The sequence below is a fragment of the Lissotriton vulgaris genome, chromosome 1_2 (genome assembly GCF_964263255.1).
Source record: "Lissotriton vulgaris chromosome 1_2, aLisVul1.2, whole genome shotgun sequence".
NCBI classification, from domain to species: domain Eukaryota; kingdom Metazoa; phylum Chordata; class Amphibia; order Caudata; family Salamandridae; genus Lissotriton; species Lissotriton vulgaris.
In genome coordinates this window covers 346,519,191-346,536,524 of record NC_141686.1, presented here as the reverse complement: position 1 = coordinate 346,536,524, position 17,334 = coordinate 346,519,191, and the positions used below count along the sequence as shown (strand labels likewise).

Here is a 17,334-nt window from a genome sequence, read left to right as displayed (position 1 = left end):
AGGGTGCGTGTTGTCGGGCCCCAGATGCTCTGTGGGGGTCAGAGAGCCCCAAAGGATAGCGGCCACCCCACCAGGACAGTAGATGGTCTGGATTCAGCGTCCAGGCGTGAGGTGCCCCCACGCACGCTCTGAATCTCGTTGGCAGACACCCAGGAGCAAGCGGGGTACGAGACGTCCGCCCCAGTCGGGGGAACCGGTACCGGGATCCGGGCCTCCGGCAGCTTCCCGTCCCCACCGCCGCTCACTTGCAGGTGCCAGGTGTAATATGATGGCGCATGCCCTCGTGGAAGGTCAACGATGACAGTGGGCGCCTCCACTGTCGCCGCTACGCGCGCAACGCAGCTCGCAGTAGGCATCAACTCCAGGCTTCTCTCACGGCAAGGAAGGCCACATCCCAGGCCTCGCGTAGGGCCGCCCACAAGCCGCGGGGGCCCAACGTTGCTGCAGTCGTCCTCGAACATCTGGTCCGGCTCAACGCCGCTTAGGGCATTCCCCCGCCCAAGGACCAGGGCTCCCCTAGGGTCCGGTCCGGGTACCACTGTAGGGTGGCCAAGTGTCGATGGTGACCCCCTGGGTCCTCGGCGCTCTCCGTATCGACTACACTGCAGGAGCGCGCTTCTCCACAGGGGGTCCCCCAATGGCAACGGGTGCCCTCCTCGCTGCGACACTCCACCCAGGGCAGGCCACGGCAGGCACCAGGACCGCGCTCCACAAACGCCAGCACAGGCCGCAGCCCCGATCATGCGTAGGGCCGGCCCACCAGCCACAGGAGTCCAGCACTTCAGCAGTTGGCTGTAAGCCTCTGGTCCGGCTCACTGCCGCCTAGGACATTCCCTTTGCCCCCAGGTACCAGGGCACACTTCCGGGGTCCGGTCCGGACACCACCCCAGACGGGCTCAGCTCCGATGGAGACCCCTAAGGATCTCGCCGCTTTCCGTGTTTTCAGCCACGTACCTGCAGAGGCTGGACGCGCTGTAGGAGCGTGGTTCTTCACGGGAGGCCCCCGGTGGCCTCCCTCACCACAACACTTCACCCAGGGCAGGCCGCGGCAGGCACCAGGACTGCGCTCCGCCCACGCCTACGCCGACACAGGCCACAGCCCCGGCCTCGCGTTGATCCGGCCCACCAGTCCCGCGGCCCAGAGCCGCGACAGTCGTTTGCAGATCAATGGGCAGGAGAACCGCTAAGTAGGATGATCCCCTCAGTTGCAGGGACTCATATACCCCCGCGAACCCGGTCCGAGCACCCTACAAAAGGATAATTAACAGGATTTCAGCGCTGGCCTGTCGGGAGCCGAAGGAGCTCACTTCCTGTCGACCATGCTAATTGACCACGCCCCCCTAAATTGTTTATTTTAACTATCATGCTCTAGTATGCAGTACATGTGCCAAAATAAGCAAGGAAAAGCCTAACACAAATACGGTCAGTATAGCAAGTAATTCATAAATCATAAAAAGAGCTGTCATGATATACGCAGGGTAAAATAACCCCCACCCTCCCACTGAAGCAAAATGATTGCGCATCAGAAGATCTCTGGGTGTTTGCAGGAGACCCCGTACCTTATCATGCACAGATGAAATTTCTACATCACAGTTGTAGTTGTTAGTACGTGTTCCCAAAAGACGGCTGCATCTGTATGTCTTGTTGTGGTGCTAGTGCTTGACCAGAAAACAATAACAAGGGGCATTATTGTTTGACCCTGTTCAATGTGTTCAGATGAGATCCCAGGAAAGGACAGAGCACAAAAACAACGGCAGATTCAGTGGGAAAGTACAGGGTGGCACAAAGCAAAGTGCGTTTGTATAGTAACGTGTGCAACGCAGAGTGCAGCCTGCTTAGGTTACCATTGGGAAAACAACAATGGGCCTGCATGGGACATATGACACCCTCACCTTGGTCAGGATAGAAGCACCCAAGATCATGACAGAACTCAGCAGGTAAGCAAAAGTAAAGTGTTTGAATACATGTGATTAACAAATTTCTCATTTAGTTGTCATATCAGCCAGGCAAATAAATAGTTTAAAGAAAGTGCCCAGTTATAGCGTGTCATTGGGGCCCAGGAACTATAGGGGGCAAAGGGGATGGGACAGAGAAGAGACAACCTCGGATATTCACTGGTTCTTCCTTCAACGTCTAGACCCTTCTTCTTTTCCTTCAGTTGTTAGTCTTATCTGAAGTGTACTGCAAAAGAATTGGTCATAAACAACTTATCTGACTCTAAACATTTATCTTAAATAAAATATTCTTGGTGTACATACTCAGTTCTCCTGTGACCCATGCCTCTCTTCTATCGTTTTTTTGTCTTCTTCCTTGTTACTGGATTGCTGTAACTGAACATTAAACAATTGTTTATTGTCACTGCTTTTTTTAATTTATTTTTCTTTCTTATTATTCCTAGGTTTATCTCCCCTAATGTTCTGAAGACTCAGCTTTTACTTCAACTCCTACTCTGGTAAGTGTTAACCTTTAACACCTATGTACATGTATGCTCATATGTGTACTTCTACTGAACTCCCGAAATACTAAGGAACACACTAGCCGAACCTCCTGGTATCTCTGCTCTGAATTTTCTCAGGAAATATTTACATCTGCTACTGTTGTCTTGAATACCATTCACTATAGCAATGTGCAATGACTGAAAACTGGCAGGCTCACCTGTCACCTTCAAATATCGCCCCAAACGATACTGCAAAATTTACGGACTGCTGGAATGAACTTTGGTGCTCAACTCCGGCACTAATCACGCAACGAAACGTATCGAAAAAACAATTGCGCAACAAAAGTATCTTCCTCTTTAACTTTCGCGGTGCAACCCTGAAGCACGTCCTATCTTCATCGAATCTCAGGTGAAGTGCGCGCTAATTCGGGCGCTTCATCTGGACATTCCAAACGGCAATTAGCTAGCTGAGCACTAGTAAGCTGACTCAAGGATCGTTTCCAGCCAGCCATCTTGGGATTGCTTTTCCTTCTGTACTGAATAAGCTCTCCTCGCCTTCAACGATGCCTTGAGGCTAATTATTCTTACTGAAAAGCCTTTTCTCCTGGGGAGCTGACTGATCCTGACAGTCAGGACACCCTTGGGTATCAGTTTGCGCTTTACAAGTGATTTCAACATTAACATTAACATTAAGTTGATTCTGACCATGATCCAATTTTGTACAATATCAATTACAGATGATACAATATAAGGGAAAGTATAAATACGAAGTGACAATGTATTATCCACCACAGCAATATCTAAATTATCCTTGTCAATTTGACGTAAACGTACTGCATGCGCCAGTTGAAACAATTTCCAGAGTTCATTGTAAGCAGCATAAACAAATGATTTAGAACTTGGTGATTTTGGACCCAAAAGGAAATCAGATAGATCCAATTCTTCGTACTTGAGAAAAATATGTTGTTTCACTGCAGATAAAGTGTAATGTTTTAATCGCCGTTGATACAATTTACCCACAGAATATGCTGTTACAGTGTTAGAGTGTATGGCTTGTGAATATTGGTGACCAGGTCTATTTAATTTGAATTCAGATGTTGTGTTTAAAAAACAAGAGCCACAAACATCTGTGTCTATTGGCGATAATAACCACTCACCCAGAGCATGATTGTGTAATACCATTTAATTGGTTCTGCAGTATAATTTGAGTAAGAATGCCAATCAGGAAGGGGGCTAGTGATGGAATATTGGGATTAATTTTTGCCAATCCCAGAAAAGTTGTTTGCTGGACAGTGTCGTTCAGAAAAATAATTTGTCTGGGAATCAGACATGGATGAAAATGAGATTCTGTACCTTGGACTCGCCAGGACTTAGTGCCCCAAATAGATTTCAAGTCAATATTATCCTTCCAATTATCGTAGACTTTCAGGGCTAGGTTGCCAAGGCAGTATATGTTAACTTAGTTTAAGAAAGCATATATTTTTTTAAGTAGCGAGAACCAATTTAAAATAGGATGATCTTGGGTCCGAAGCGTCATAACTCGTGAAATATGTTTATTTTATCTTGTGTGTTTCGGAGCTATCCTGAGGCAGAATTGGACAATGCTCCCTAGAGTATAGTTATAATGGGGACGCTGTCCATTAGCTGTATGAAGAAAATGATGTCCATAATGTTGATAACAGAACAACTCAGCATAGTTAACAGAATTAAAAATGAAATCTTCAGATTCAAAAACAGTGTAATATTGTAATTCTGAAAACATCAAATTTATAGTACCAACATCCCAATCATCCGATTGCAACCGAGGCATTATAACATCACCCATGGAAACCCTGAATACATTGGGTATCTGAAGGGTGTCCGTTGGCCAAAACATACCAAATGGTACTTTATCCAAAACAATTCCATCAGTGACTGGGACCTCTGAAATGTTGGCAAGGGTATAGTCTCTTTTCATTCTATGCGAGGATGAATGTGGAGCCAACCAGTTCCACAACAGATTAATCTGGGGGTAATGGCCATTAATCGTAAGCCGTCACAAATCCAATCAGTATGAACAGAAATACCATGGAGAACACTATCCAGATATATGTCCACTGTGGAACCAGATATGTGCGTTTCAACCAGGAGATGAAAACGCAAATCGACACTGGTGGGGATGCAAAACCGAGGACAATGAAAAACTGTGGGAAGTACATTTATATTAATCAATATAGTAGCCTGAAAAACTCAGGTGGGATAGAGGACGCTGTGATTCCTGATAAGAACTAGGAGCTCGCACATCCGAAGGGGTCTTGAGAGGTGGATCAGAATAAACTATTTCAATCGTGGAATGTGAAGCAGATGTAACAGGTACCAGGTCAACTGAAGACTCGACGTTTCCCTCCGGTGGCCGGGGAGAAGCAGGGATGATGGTGTTTAACTGCTGCAAAACAACATTCTGTAGTGGGACACTTCTAGGCATATTATTTAGAATCGGCCATATGGCTTAACTTGATATTTTCAATGGAAACAAAACTATTGTCTTTGAATCCTGAAAGAGGAGGTAGAATCACAGTTCGGGTACCCCGAAGACCAAGCACTGGAACAAGAGCACAGTGAGATGGACCAAATCTTTCTTGATTGACACCTTTTCATGAACGATATCACTAACTTTAGGGAGCCAGCCAGAGCCAGGAATCAGAACAGCAGCATCCGATGAGAGAGTCGAAGGCAAATGTGCATTCGCCAGAGAGTCACAACATTTTTGTAAATTCTGCAAGACAGTACAGTGAATATCTTTGTCAAAGGTTATGGCTGCCGCCATAATGTTTAGACCATCAAGGTCTGGAACATACATCTTGATGCCAAAGAGCATTTCATATGGGCTCCGCCCACCCAGAAACCTTTAGGGAGGTTGTTAAGTGCACGTTGACCCCCATAAAGATGAGTCAACCAGCCACGTCCCGTACCTCATACCTTTGCCATTAAAGACTGCTTAAGTCACAGTTCATTGGCCTCAGGCCTATATGGAGATGAAAGATGCACCTGCATCCCCATTGATGTCATCGAGTAACATGCATTATCAGAAACAAGGGGACCGCAATGGTCAAGATAAACACAGCCAAATGATTTGAAATATAGAGCTGTGTCTCAGGTGGACGAGACACAGAAGAAGACTTAATCTGTTGACAAATGTCACAACATAGGACATAACGGTGAGTTTGCTGATACAAACCACGCCAGCAATAACGTTGCTGTAAAAGTGAAATAGTGGCATGCAAGGAGGGTCCCAAATTGCCAGGGGTCCACATGCAGTTTCCAGAAAGCTAGATCTTGGTCCAGAAAGAGTGATTTTTAGGTCTCAGCTAGACAAAGCTTGTGCTACCTCTTCGAGACATGATGCATATTCTTTTTAGGCTTCAGCCCGCCATAGGCTTCCCATTTTCTGGCTCCATCATGGCTCTCCTTCTCGTCTTTCTCCCCATTTGTCCATGGCACGCTTGCGTCATGCCTTTTCCTGTGTTTAGTCCTCCCCGAGAGCATGGGGCAATCACTATATCAATCCACTGGTTTCATTTTAGCCTCGTTTTTAGGAACGACGTTTTCACTTTGTTGAACTGCAGTTCACACAATATCGGTCCTGTTTTCACTCACTCCATTCAATCTCTGTAAACAGGCCTGTAAATCTTGTTCTTATCTCTTCACATTTGCTGTGCATTCAAACACTAAGATCAAATGCCAGATGCTGTATTCAGAGGACACGCGTTACGTGACCTCACCCCTCGCTCACGCCATGTGGCTGGTGCTTGCAGATGGGCAGAACTCTGCAAGTGCATGTGAAAATATTTTTTCACCCGTGGAAGTGAAAACTAGCCTCTCTTCCTGTCATGTTATTCCTGCATTGGAAATTTTAGTTTTCCTTATGTTAGCCTAACTGTGCACATTATAGGCCTCATTTTTCTTTGCACACATTACCTCTTTTTTCGTTCAGTTTTTTCCTGAAATGTAGTCTGCATGCAACCGACATAGCCAAACAATAATGCTCCATGTTACTCTTTCTGGCCAGGCACTAGCACCTAGATATAACACAAGAATGCAGCTGTTGTTTATGTGCACACATTCCCTATCATATAGATGAGTACATCAGCTAAAAACAGACACATGGAAGGAGAGTGCTGAAATGTAAAACGTCCATCTGTGCATGCTTAGGTACGGGGTCTGCCGGCAATCACTGAGATCATTCATATGTTCATTAAGCCTTAGAAGCAGGGGAGAGTGAGTAATATTACTCTGTCCTATAAAATGACAGCGCTTTTGATAGTATATCGATCATTATTCATGCCAAAAATATTTTTATTATGCGTCTTTTTTCTAATTTTAGCACGTATAATTCATTTCAGAGCACAATAGTTTGAATAATTGTTCTTACCCGTCTTTGTGTCTTCTGGTCATCTTATTGTTGACAAGTACATGTGAGCGAGCGAAAGTGTGTTTCCTGTTACCGCGATCCCTGAGTTGGTCTAGCGTGTTGTGTTCTGGGGGTTCAAATTCACTTGTTTCTCTGGTAAGGTTAGGAGGAAATGTGAGGCACTCTAGTTAGTTGGACTCCGCTTAAGATACTGAGGTGGTTTGGTGACTTAGTCTCTACAAGCTGATGTTCTATGGTCCCAAGGATAGTTCCGTTCCCGAGCAGATTCCCTGCAACAATTCTTTATTATTTTAACACGATTGTCAATAAAAATTATCACGCTTCATGTTCTTTTCTGAGTATGCTAAATAAACTATTTGCACGAAATAGATTAATTGTCCTTGTCACTTGTGCTTTTCTTCCACCATTGTTGTTTCCTTAGTTGGGAATCGGTGACATCTCTCAAATTGGAAGCTCTGGAGGCGTTTCTACTTGAATATTTATCTTCTATTGCTGCCACCAGTAGATCCTGTATGAACCCCAATATAGGCCTACGTAGTTGCACAACCTTTTACCTACATTTGTCTTACCATTGTTCTACATAACGGGCTGGTGCTGACCCTTTACCTAGTTAGGCGCTACATAAATGTTGTGTGGTTTTCTCAGAAAACTAGCCTCATTTGTTGTGCATGAGGATTCCCAGTGCCACAGCAGGATTACCATCTTCTGCATAACAACTCTATACAAGGGGGACCACTATTATCATCCTTGGCCGACATGCCACATCTAGGTAGAACCTCTGAGGGTACCTTTTGGGTATATAAGCATCATACCTTTGCTAGGCAGCCATAGGAGAAGAAACTTCCATGCTGATAGGAGAAGCTGAAGTCCCTGCCCACAGATACTCCAGCACAGAGTGATCTGATATCCCTCAAGAGGTGTCCAATTCCAGACCAAGACGAGGTCCTTCACTCTCTCACATCAGGTAATGAGGTTGGCTTTTTCCTAGGGGGATTCTTGGCTATACACCTACATACATGCTAGGTACACTTAGGTACATCTAGGTAGGGTTGCATCGTAGGAGTACGCGTTAGTATTGTCATGTATCTATATGCCTGCATATATTCATTGTTTTAGCACTACGGTAGAATTTGACCTTCTTTTTACTTTATTGGTGTTTATAATCGTATACATCTGTTACTGTCTAATGGTTGTTGCAGCACACGCATTTTATACTTACATGACGCTGGTTCAATAAAGGCTTATTGAAAATGTCCCCATATTTTATTATGTATATCTCTCAGAGAACAAGTGATCACGAGTGAGCGAAAAGCACTGTACTATTGCCACGATCCCTGAGGGATCAGGGTCGTCATGTTCAATAGTTGCCAGGAACTGTTCATTCCTTGGTAAGAGGGGCTCATAGTGGCACTGCTGGTCTGCAGACTAACATATCCTCGGGGGAGGGGGGTCTGGAATCTGTCTGGACACCAATACCTTAGTTTATGTTGTCTAAACGCGCAGATCCTTTAGAGACTGTAGTGGTTATTTTGGCTGAAACGAGTCTACGCTTCACATTAGCTGATCGTGACAAAATTAAACCAGCAGGTTCCCACCCATCCCCCAGCCTATGAACCTAGATGAAAGTATGCAGCGTCTGAGCTAGTGGAAATGCATACTAAATGTCACTCGCACAAAGAGATAAGATCCCTTGACAAACATTGTACATTCTGAGAGGCAGGCGAGTCAGAAAATTAAGGGTAGCGTCATGTTTGTGTGGGTTTCTGATGGATGTTACAACAGTTTACCTCATTTCATTTACTCGTTCAGTGGTTGGGTTATTTTATGCGTCTGTTTTCTCGAGTGACAAGCGAGGTTTAATTTTGATTCCCGCTGCCTGAAAAAAGTGTTTCCCATTGTATTATTTGGATCAGACCATCACGCAGGACGCTTGTAGGGGACTTATTGCTTTAAGTGTAAGCCAAATACGAGCCCATTGGTGTACATATATATTTTGTTTATAAAATGTTGAGCAAGTCTATAAATATCATGGTTTTAATAATTTTTAATGCAGCTTTGTGTAAAACAACGTGCGTTTCCAACAATTACACCCCATTATTAGACCTTGGGCCTGTGTAACAGCGCTATTTTTTTGCACTATGTGCGCCTTTCTCTTGCGTTAATTGTGATTTACTCTTGGATTTTATAGCAAGAAACCAGAGGGAAAAAGTAATCAACCTAGTCAGTGCTCATCTGCTGCTCCCTGCATGATTGAGGTAATATTTTATTCCTTTTAACTTTTAGTGCGATGCATACAGAAGGCATTTGACTGGGAAAAAAATGTGCCCAGCAGAATGAACAAAATTGCAAACATTTATTTTCGATAGTTAGCTTTCTTTTATTTTGGCAATCTTTTCTCACTTTGCAATCAGATTTTCTTTTCTTTTTCTCGTGAACGCTGTCACAGTCACATAAACACTAAGACACAAACATTAACACTGTCACAGTAACATCAATTTGGGGGCCAAATATGGCTCGAAGACATTCAAATTCACAACGCCAATAGCTCGAAGCATGGGCATTGCTGAGACCTATTGGATTTGCCAATGCTTGTTTTGATGTAGTATAAATATGTTCTGTAGTTTTGGAGCTTTTAAAGAAACAAGATTTATGTATATCTAGAGACATAGATCCAATCTGAGTGAAAAGCTGCAGCTGCCATTTCGTGAATCGGGGCATGGTTCCGGGGGCGGGGGGCGGAAATAAAGTAGAAATAGTGTATAAGGGTTCAGAGTAGAGGTATTCTGACCCCAAGGGACTGATGGAAGGGTCTGTCATGGGCAAGAAATTGTCCAAAAAGATTTTAATTTTAACTCACCTGCATCCTCGGATCCACCCCAGCGCTCTTCGTGGCCCCTGTGTGAATCCACAGATCCAGACCCTGTGTAAGAAAACATACACCAACTCACAGACCCACTCAACATTCTCTATCTCATACACCCACCCACACATCCATATATCCACTCCCGAATACATGCACTCACTCACCCATCCATACACCCACACACACAGAATGATACAGTCAGTCACACATCCTTTCACACACCTATACAGTCACTGATACATCTACTCACAGAACCAGAGAATCATTCTGAGATCAACACAGCCACATATCCACCCACCCATCACACACTCACATGTCCACTTAACACTCACACAACCACTTACTCACCTGTACAACCACTCTCACACCCTCTCCGAGACCCAGAAAACTACTCACACTCATACAGGTACTCATAGACTCAGTCACATATCCATACAGCCACTAGCACACCCTCTCACATACTCATACAGTCACAGATGCATCTGCTCTGAGTCAGAGAACCACTCATACTGTTATATTCCCTAGCTAGGCCCATGCAGTGAAGCGTCTCATTGCTTACATTGGTCTGCCTTTTTCATAATAACTTTTTCAGCTATGACCTTTTGCACTGTTAGGTGCCTGATAATGTTGCTTCAAATCTCATTATGCATAAGGCTTCTGACAACATTATCATAATCCCCTGTACATGACGTACAAGTTCTAGCCACACCATGTACAAATGTCATTGTTGTCTTCATCCAAGGGTGATAGGGCTGTCCACATTCCATAACATCACTAATCGATAAACACATTCTACTTTGAAAGATCAGCAGCTCTGATAGATTCGCAGAGGAGGCACTTTCGCTGACATAGAGGCTCCCTGAATGCCAAGACTTCACCATAGAGCAGTCTGACATTCCGTGAGTGGTGTCCAACTTGTGACCAAGACTGGGTCCTTCATTCTCTTCCATCAGATAATGGGGTCGGATCGTCCCTGAGAGGTTTCTTGGATACACACCTACACACACTCTAATAGCACTTAGAGTAGCGTTCGCATCGTAGGAGTACACCTGATTGCTGTCTTTTAATATGCCTGCACATATTTAATATTTTAACACCATGGTAGAAATGTATCTACCGTTCACTCTTTTGGAGCTCGTAATCACTTTCATTTGCTTCTGTCTCCTGATTATCGCAGCACATGCATTTTATACAACAATAACATTGGCTCAATAAATATATTGAACCACCCAACTGTGTATTCTGTATACCTCTCTGAGAATAAGTAAGCTTGAGTGACTGAGCGAAAAGTACTGTACTGTCTCCATGATCCGTGAGGGGTAAGGTTTTTTTTAATATATTTTTTTTATTTTACAGAGTTTTTTATAGCGCAAACTTGACCCAAATCGGGTATCAGAGCACTTTACATAGCACCAGTTGCATTACATGAGGACACATTCATTTTTTTGTTAGGCACCGGGAGATTAAGTGATTTGCCCAGAATCACAGAATGTTTAGCATCACTGCCGAGACTCGAACCCGGTTCCCCAGATTCAAGGTCGACCGCCCTAGCCATTAGGCCAACTCCTCTCCCCTCATCAAGGGCACTCAACATCCTGTGATTCTGGGCAAATCACCTAATCCTTCTGTGTCTAACAAAACGAATGTGTCCATCTGTATTGCAACTGGGGCTCATGTAAAGTGCTCTGATACCTTCAGGTCCAGTTCACGCAATAGAAAACTCCCTCCCAAAAATAGCAATAAAAATGTAGAAATTCACAGTTTACAGGGACATTAAAGTTAGGAAATTGCCAAATATCTATAACTAGTGCTAAGGTAACCATAACTCCGACCAAGTTTTCTAATCAATAATGTTACAACAAATGGGGCACCAATATTATCAGTAATGCCATAGATGATGTCATGAGTGACGTAATACGTGGGGTAATTAGCAGTGCATGGTGAGTATTCACCTCAAATACTAATAATGTGCGGAGGAAGAAACACTCTTTGCCATATTTGCAGTAACTGGGAGTGTAGATTTCACAATGATTCGCAGAACATGAATCAGACGGCACAGAGTGGGGTGTCTTAGACAATGGTCCCAGCCCAACTGGCCTCTGTGTCGAACACACAGAATCAAAGGCAGTTAAATTGAAACATGCCTTCAGTTCCGAGACCCCACAGCCAAATGCAATGAAGAATGTTGAATTCTCAACAATTTTAAGATTTAAAAAAATTCCTTCAGTTTTTAATGATTTTGAACAATTTACACCTACACTGGGAGCTCCTATGGGACAGAATCAGACACAATGACGGTGCCTGACACGAGCAAAGGATTGCATGCTTGGTGCAGTCCTAGAGGTGAAACCAGAGTGACTCTTTTGTGGAAGGAGAAGTAAATGGCAATCCAGCATTACTTGTAATCTGTGAAGGTGCTCCCCCATTCCACAGTCTGACAAACGGAAGCTCCAAACCTACTCCTATTGGGAGAAGAAGTACAAGTTGTAGGCACCTTGATGACAAACTAACTAATAAGCTGTCAGCAAATGTTCCTGTACAAATTGGGTCGATAATGAATGGACACAAATGTATACTTCGTGAGACAAGTCAGGTGTTTTTATTAAGGCTATACCTTCTTTGTAAAACGAATTGTGTAATTTGCTGTACACTGGATGCTGCTGTAATTCAGACACAAAATGAAGAATCTATTTTACATCCACAAGAGTCAAGAGTTCATTTGTAACCAATTTTTACAAGAGAGAATTCACCTCAAGATTTAAATTACACAGTAAAGTAAGAGGCCTGGAATTTTACAGGAAAATAAACTTGATTGATTGTCAGTGTAGAGCCAGTTCAACCATGGTGAAACCAAATGCATCCACACACACCTCAGTGCAACCACGGTAAAACCGACTGCATGGATACACACAGTCTTCAGTGCAACCAAGTGAAACCGACTGCAGTGTATCCACACACTCCTCAGTGCAACCATGGTGAAACTGACTGCAGTGTATCCACACACTCCTCAGTGCAACCACAGTGAAACCGACCGCAGTGTATCCACACAATCCTCAGTGCAAACACGGTGAAACTGACTGCAGTGTATCCTCACACTCCTCAGTGCAACCACGGTGAAACCGACTGCAGTGTATCCACACACGCCTCAGTGAAACCAACTGCAGTCTATCCACAAACTCCTCAATGCAACCACGGTGAAACCGATAGCAGTTTATCCACACACTCATCAGTGCAACCACAGTGAAACCAACCGCAATATATCTACACACTCCTCAGTGCAACCACGTTGAAACCAACTGCAGTGTATCAATACACTCTTCAGTGCAACCACAGTGAAACCGACTGCAGTGTATCCACACACACTTCAGTGCAACCACGGTGAAACCGACTGCAGTGTATCTTCACACACCTCAGTGCAACCACTGGGAAACTGACTGCAGTGTATCCACACTCGCCTCAGTGCAACCACAGTAAAACCGACCACAGTGTATCCATACACTCTTCAGTGCAACCATGGTGAAAATGACTGCTGTGCATCCACACACTCCTCAGTGCAAGCACAATGAAACCGAATGCAGAGTATCCACACACACCTCAGTGCAACCACGGTAAAACCGACTGCAGTGTATCTACACACTCCTCAGTGCAACCACTTGGAAACCGACTGCAGTGTATCCACACACTCCTCAGTGAGACCACAGTAAAACCGACCATAGTGTATCCACACACTCTTCAGTGCAACCACAGTAAAACCGACCGCAGTGTATCCTCACACTCATCAGTGCAACCACGGTGAAAACGACTGCAGTGGTGTATCCACACACTCATCAGTGCAACAACGGTGAAACTGACTGCAGTGTATCCGCACACTTGTTAGTGCAACCACGGTGAAACCGACTGCAGAGTATCCGCACACTCCTCAGTGCAACCACGGTGAAACTGACTGCAGTGCATCCACACACTCCTCCGTGCAACCACAGTGAAACAGACCACAGTGTATCCACACATTCCTCAGTGCAACCACAGGGAAACCAACCGCAGTGTATCCATACACTCTTCAGTGCAAAACACAGTGAAAATGACTGCAGTGCATCCACACACTCCTCAGTGCAAGCAAAATAAAACCGAATGCAGTGTATCCACACACACCCCAGTGCAACCACGGTGAAACCGACTGCAGTGTATACACACACTCCTCAAGGCAACCACAGGGAAACCGATTACAATTTATCAACACACTACTCAGTGCAACCCGGGTGAAACTGACCGCAGTGTATCCACACACTCCTCAGTGCAACCACGGTGAAACAGACTGCAGTGTATCCACACACTCCTCAGTGTAACCACGGTGAAACCAACTGCAGTGTATACACACACTCCTCAATGCAACCACGGTGAAACCGATTTCCGATTATCAACACACTCCTCAGTGCAACCCGGGTGAAACCGACCGCAGTGTATCCACACACTCCTCAGTGCAACCACGGTGAAACCGACTGCAGTGTATCCACACAATCCTTTGTGCAACCACGATGAAACCGACTGCAGTGTATCCACACACTCCTCAGTGCTACCACGGTGAAACTGACTGCAGTGTATCCACACACTCCTCAGTGCAACCACGTTGAAACCGACTGCAGTGTATCCACACACTCCTCAGTGCAACCACGTTGAAACCGACTGCAGTGTATCCACACACTCCTCAGTGCAACCACAGTGAAACTGAATGCAGTGTATCCACAAACTCCTCAGTGCAACCACAGTGAAACCAAATGCAGTGTCTCCACACATTCCTCAGTGCAACCACGGTGAAACCAAATGCTGTGTCTCTACACACTCCTCAGTGCAACCACAGTGAAACTGACTGCAGTGTATCCACACATGCCTCAGTGAAACCACAATAATAAAATAATAAATCCACATTTGTAAAGCGCACAATCACCCGCAAGGGTCTCTAGGCGCTGAGGGCCGTCGGGAAGATTAAGCAAGCTATTGCCCAGAGTCACATGGTGCTGGGCTAACCTGCCGCCGGAGCTGGGGATCGAACCGTGATCCCCAGATTCCAGTGTCAGTCGCCCTGGCCACGGCGCCACACCTCTTCCATGAAACCAAATGCAGTGTATTCACAAACTCCTCAGTGCAACCCGGGTGAAACCGACCGCAGTGTATCCACACACTCCTCAGTGCAACCACGGTGAAACCGACTGCAGTGTATCCACACAATCCTCTGTGCAACCACGATGAAACCGACTGCAGTGTATCCACACACTCCTCATTGCAACCACGGTGAAACTGACTGCAGTGTATCCACACACTCCTCAGTGCAACCACGTTGAAATCGACTGCAGTGTATCCACACACTCCTCAGTGCAACCACAATGAAACCGACTGCAGTGTATCCGCACACTCCTCAGTGCAACTACGTTGAAACCGACTGCAGTGTATCCACACACTCCTCAGTGCAACCACAGTGAAACTGAATGTAGTGTATCCACACACTCCTCAATGCAACCACAGTGAAACCAAATGCTGTGTCTACACACTCCTCAGTGCAACCACAGTGAAACTGACTGCAGTGTATCCACACATGCCTCAGTGAAACCACAGTGAAACCAAATGCAGTGTATTCACAAACTCCTCAGTGCAACCACGGTGAAACCGACCGCAGTTTATCCACACACTCATCAGTGCAACCACGGTGAAACCGACTGCAGTATATCTACACACTCCTCAGGGCTACCACGTTGAAACCACCTGCAGTGTATCCATACATTCCTCAGTGCCACCACGGAGAAACTGACTGCAGTGTATCCGCACACTCCTCAGTGCAACCACTGGGAAATTGACTGCAGTGCATCCACACACTCCTCCGTGCAACCACAGTGAAACGGACCACAGTGTATCCACACATTCCTCAGTGCAACCACAGGGAAACCAACGCAGTGTATCCATACACTCTTCAGTGCAAAACACAGTGAAAATGACTGCAGTGCATCCACACACTCCTCAGTGCAAGCACAATAAAACCGAATGCAGTGTATCCACACACACCCCAGTGCAACCACGGTGAAACCGACTGCAGTGTATACACACACTCCTCAAGGCAACCACAGTGAAACCGATTACAATTTATCAACACACTACTCAGTGCAACCCGGGTGAAACTGACCGCAGTGTATCCACACACTCCTCAGTGCAACCACGGTAAAACAGACTGCAGTGTATCCACACACTCCTCAGTGTAACCACGGTGAAACCAACTGCAGTGTATACACACACTCCTCAATGCAACCACTGAGAAACCGATTACCGATTATCAACACACTCCTCAGTGCAACCCGGGTGAAACCGACCGCAGTGTATCCACACACTCCTCAGTGCAACCAAGGTGAAACCGACTGCAGTGTATCCACACAATCCTTTGTGCAACCACGATAAAGCAGACTGCAGTGTATCCACACACTCCTCAGTGCTACCACGGTGAAACTGACTGCAGTGTATCCACACACTCCTCAGTGCAACCACGTTGAAACCGACTGCAGTGTATCCACACACTCCTCAGTGCAACCACAATGAAACCGACTGCAGTGTATCCGCACACTCCTCAGTGCAACCATGTTGAAACCGACTGCAGTGTATCCACACACTCCTCAGTGCAACCACAGTGAAACTGAATGCAGTCTATCCACAAACTCCTCAGTGCAATCACAGTGAAACCAAATGCAGTGTATCCACACACTCCTCAGTGCAACCACAGTGAAACCAAATGCTGTGTCTCTACACACTCCTCAGTGCAACCACAGTGAAACTGACTGCAGTGTATCCACACATGCCTCAGTGAAACCACAATAATAAAATAATAAATCCACATTTGTAAAGCGCACAATCACCCGCAAGGGTCTCTAGGCGCTGGGGGCCGTCGGGAAGATTAAGCAAGCTATTGCCCAGAGTCACATGGTGCTGGGCTAACCTGCCACCGGAGCTGGGGATCGAACCGTGATCTCCAGATTCCAGCGTCAGTCGCCCTGGCCACTGCGCCACACCTCTTCCATGAAACCAAATGCAGTGTATTCACAAACTCCTCAGTGCAACCCGGGTGAAACCGACCGCAGTGTATCCACACACTCCTCAGTGCAACCACGGTGAAACCGACTGCAGTGTATCCACACAATCCTCTGTGCAACCACGATGAAACCGACTGCAGTGTATCCACACACTCCTCAGTGCAACCACGGTGAAACTAACTGCAGTGTATCCACACACTCCTCAGTGCAACCACGTTGAAATCGACTGCAGTGTATCCACACACTCCTCAGTGCAACCACAATGAAACCGACTGCAGTGTATCCGCACACTCCTCAGTGCAACTACGTTGAAACCGACTGCAGTGTATCCACACACTCCTCAGTGCAACCACAGTGAAACTGAATGTAGTGTATCCACACACTCCTCAATGCAACCACAGTGAAACCAAATGCTGTGTCTACACACTCCTCAGTGCAACCACAGTGAAACTGACTGCAGTGTATCCACACATGCCTCAGTGAAACCACAGTGAAACCAAATGCAGTGTATTCACAAACTCCTCAGTGCAACCACGGTGAAACCGACCGCAGTTTATCC

The 17,334-nt window shown here is 45.7% G+C and overlaps 1 protein-coding gene across 1 annotated transcript in view; it reads left to right on the top strand.

Annotated features, from left to right (window-relative positions):
• Nucleotides 1-17,334, top strand: part of LOC147736745 (uncharacterized) — a 65,410-nt gene that overhangs the window by 34,735 nt on the left and 13,341 nt on the right. Inside the window, exons 2-3 of the mRNA XM_086953461.1 lie at nt 2,399-2,452; nt 9,037-9,103. The gene's annotated coding sequence lies outside the window, so the exon portion shown is untranslated. The remainder of the gene's footprint in view (nt 1-2,398; nt 2,453-9,036; nt 9,104-17,334) is intronic.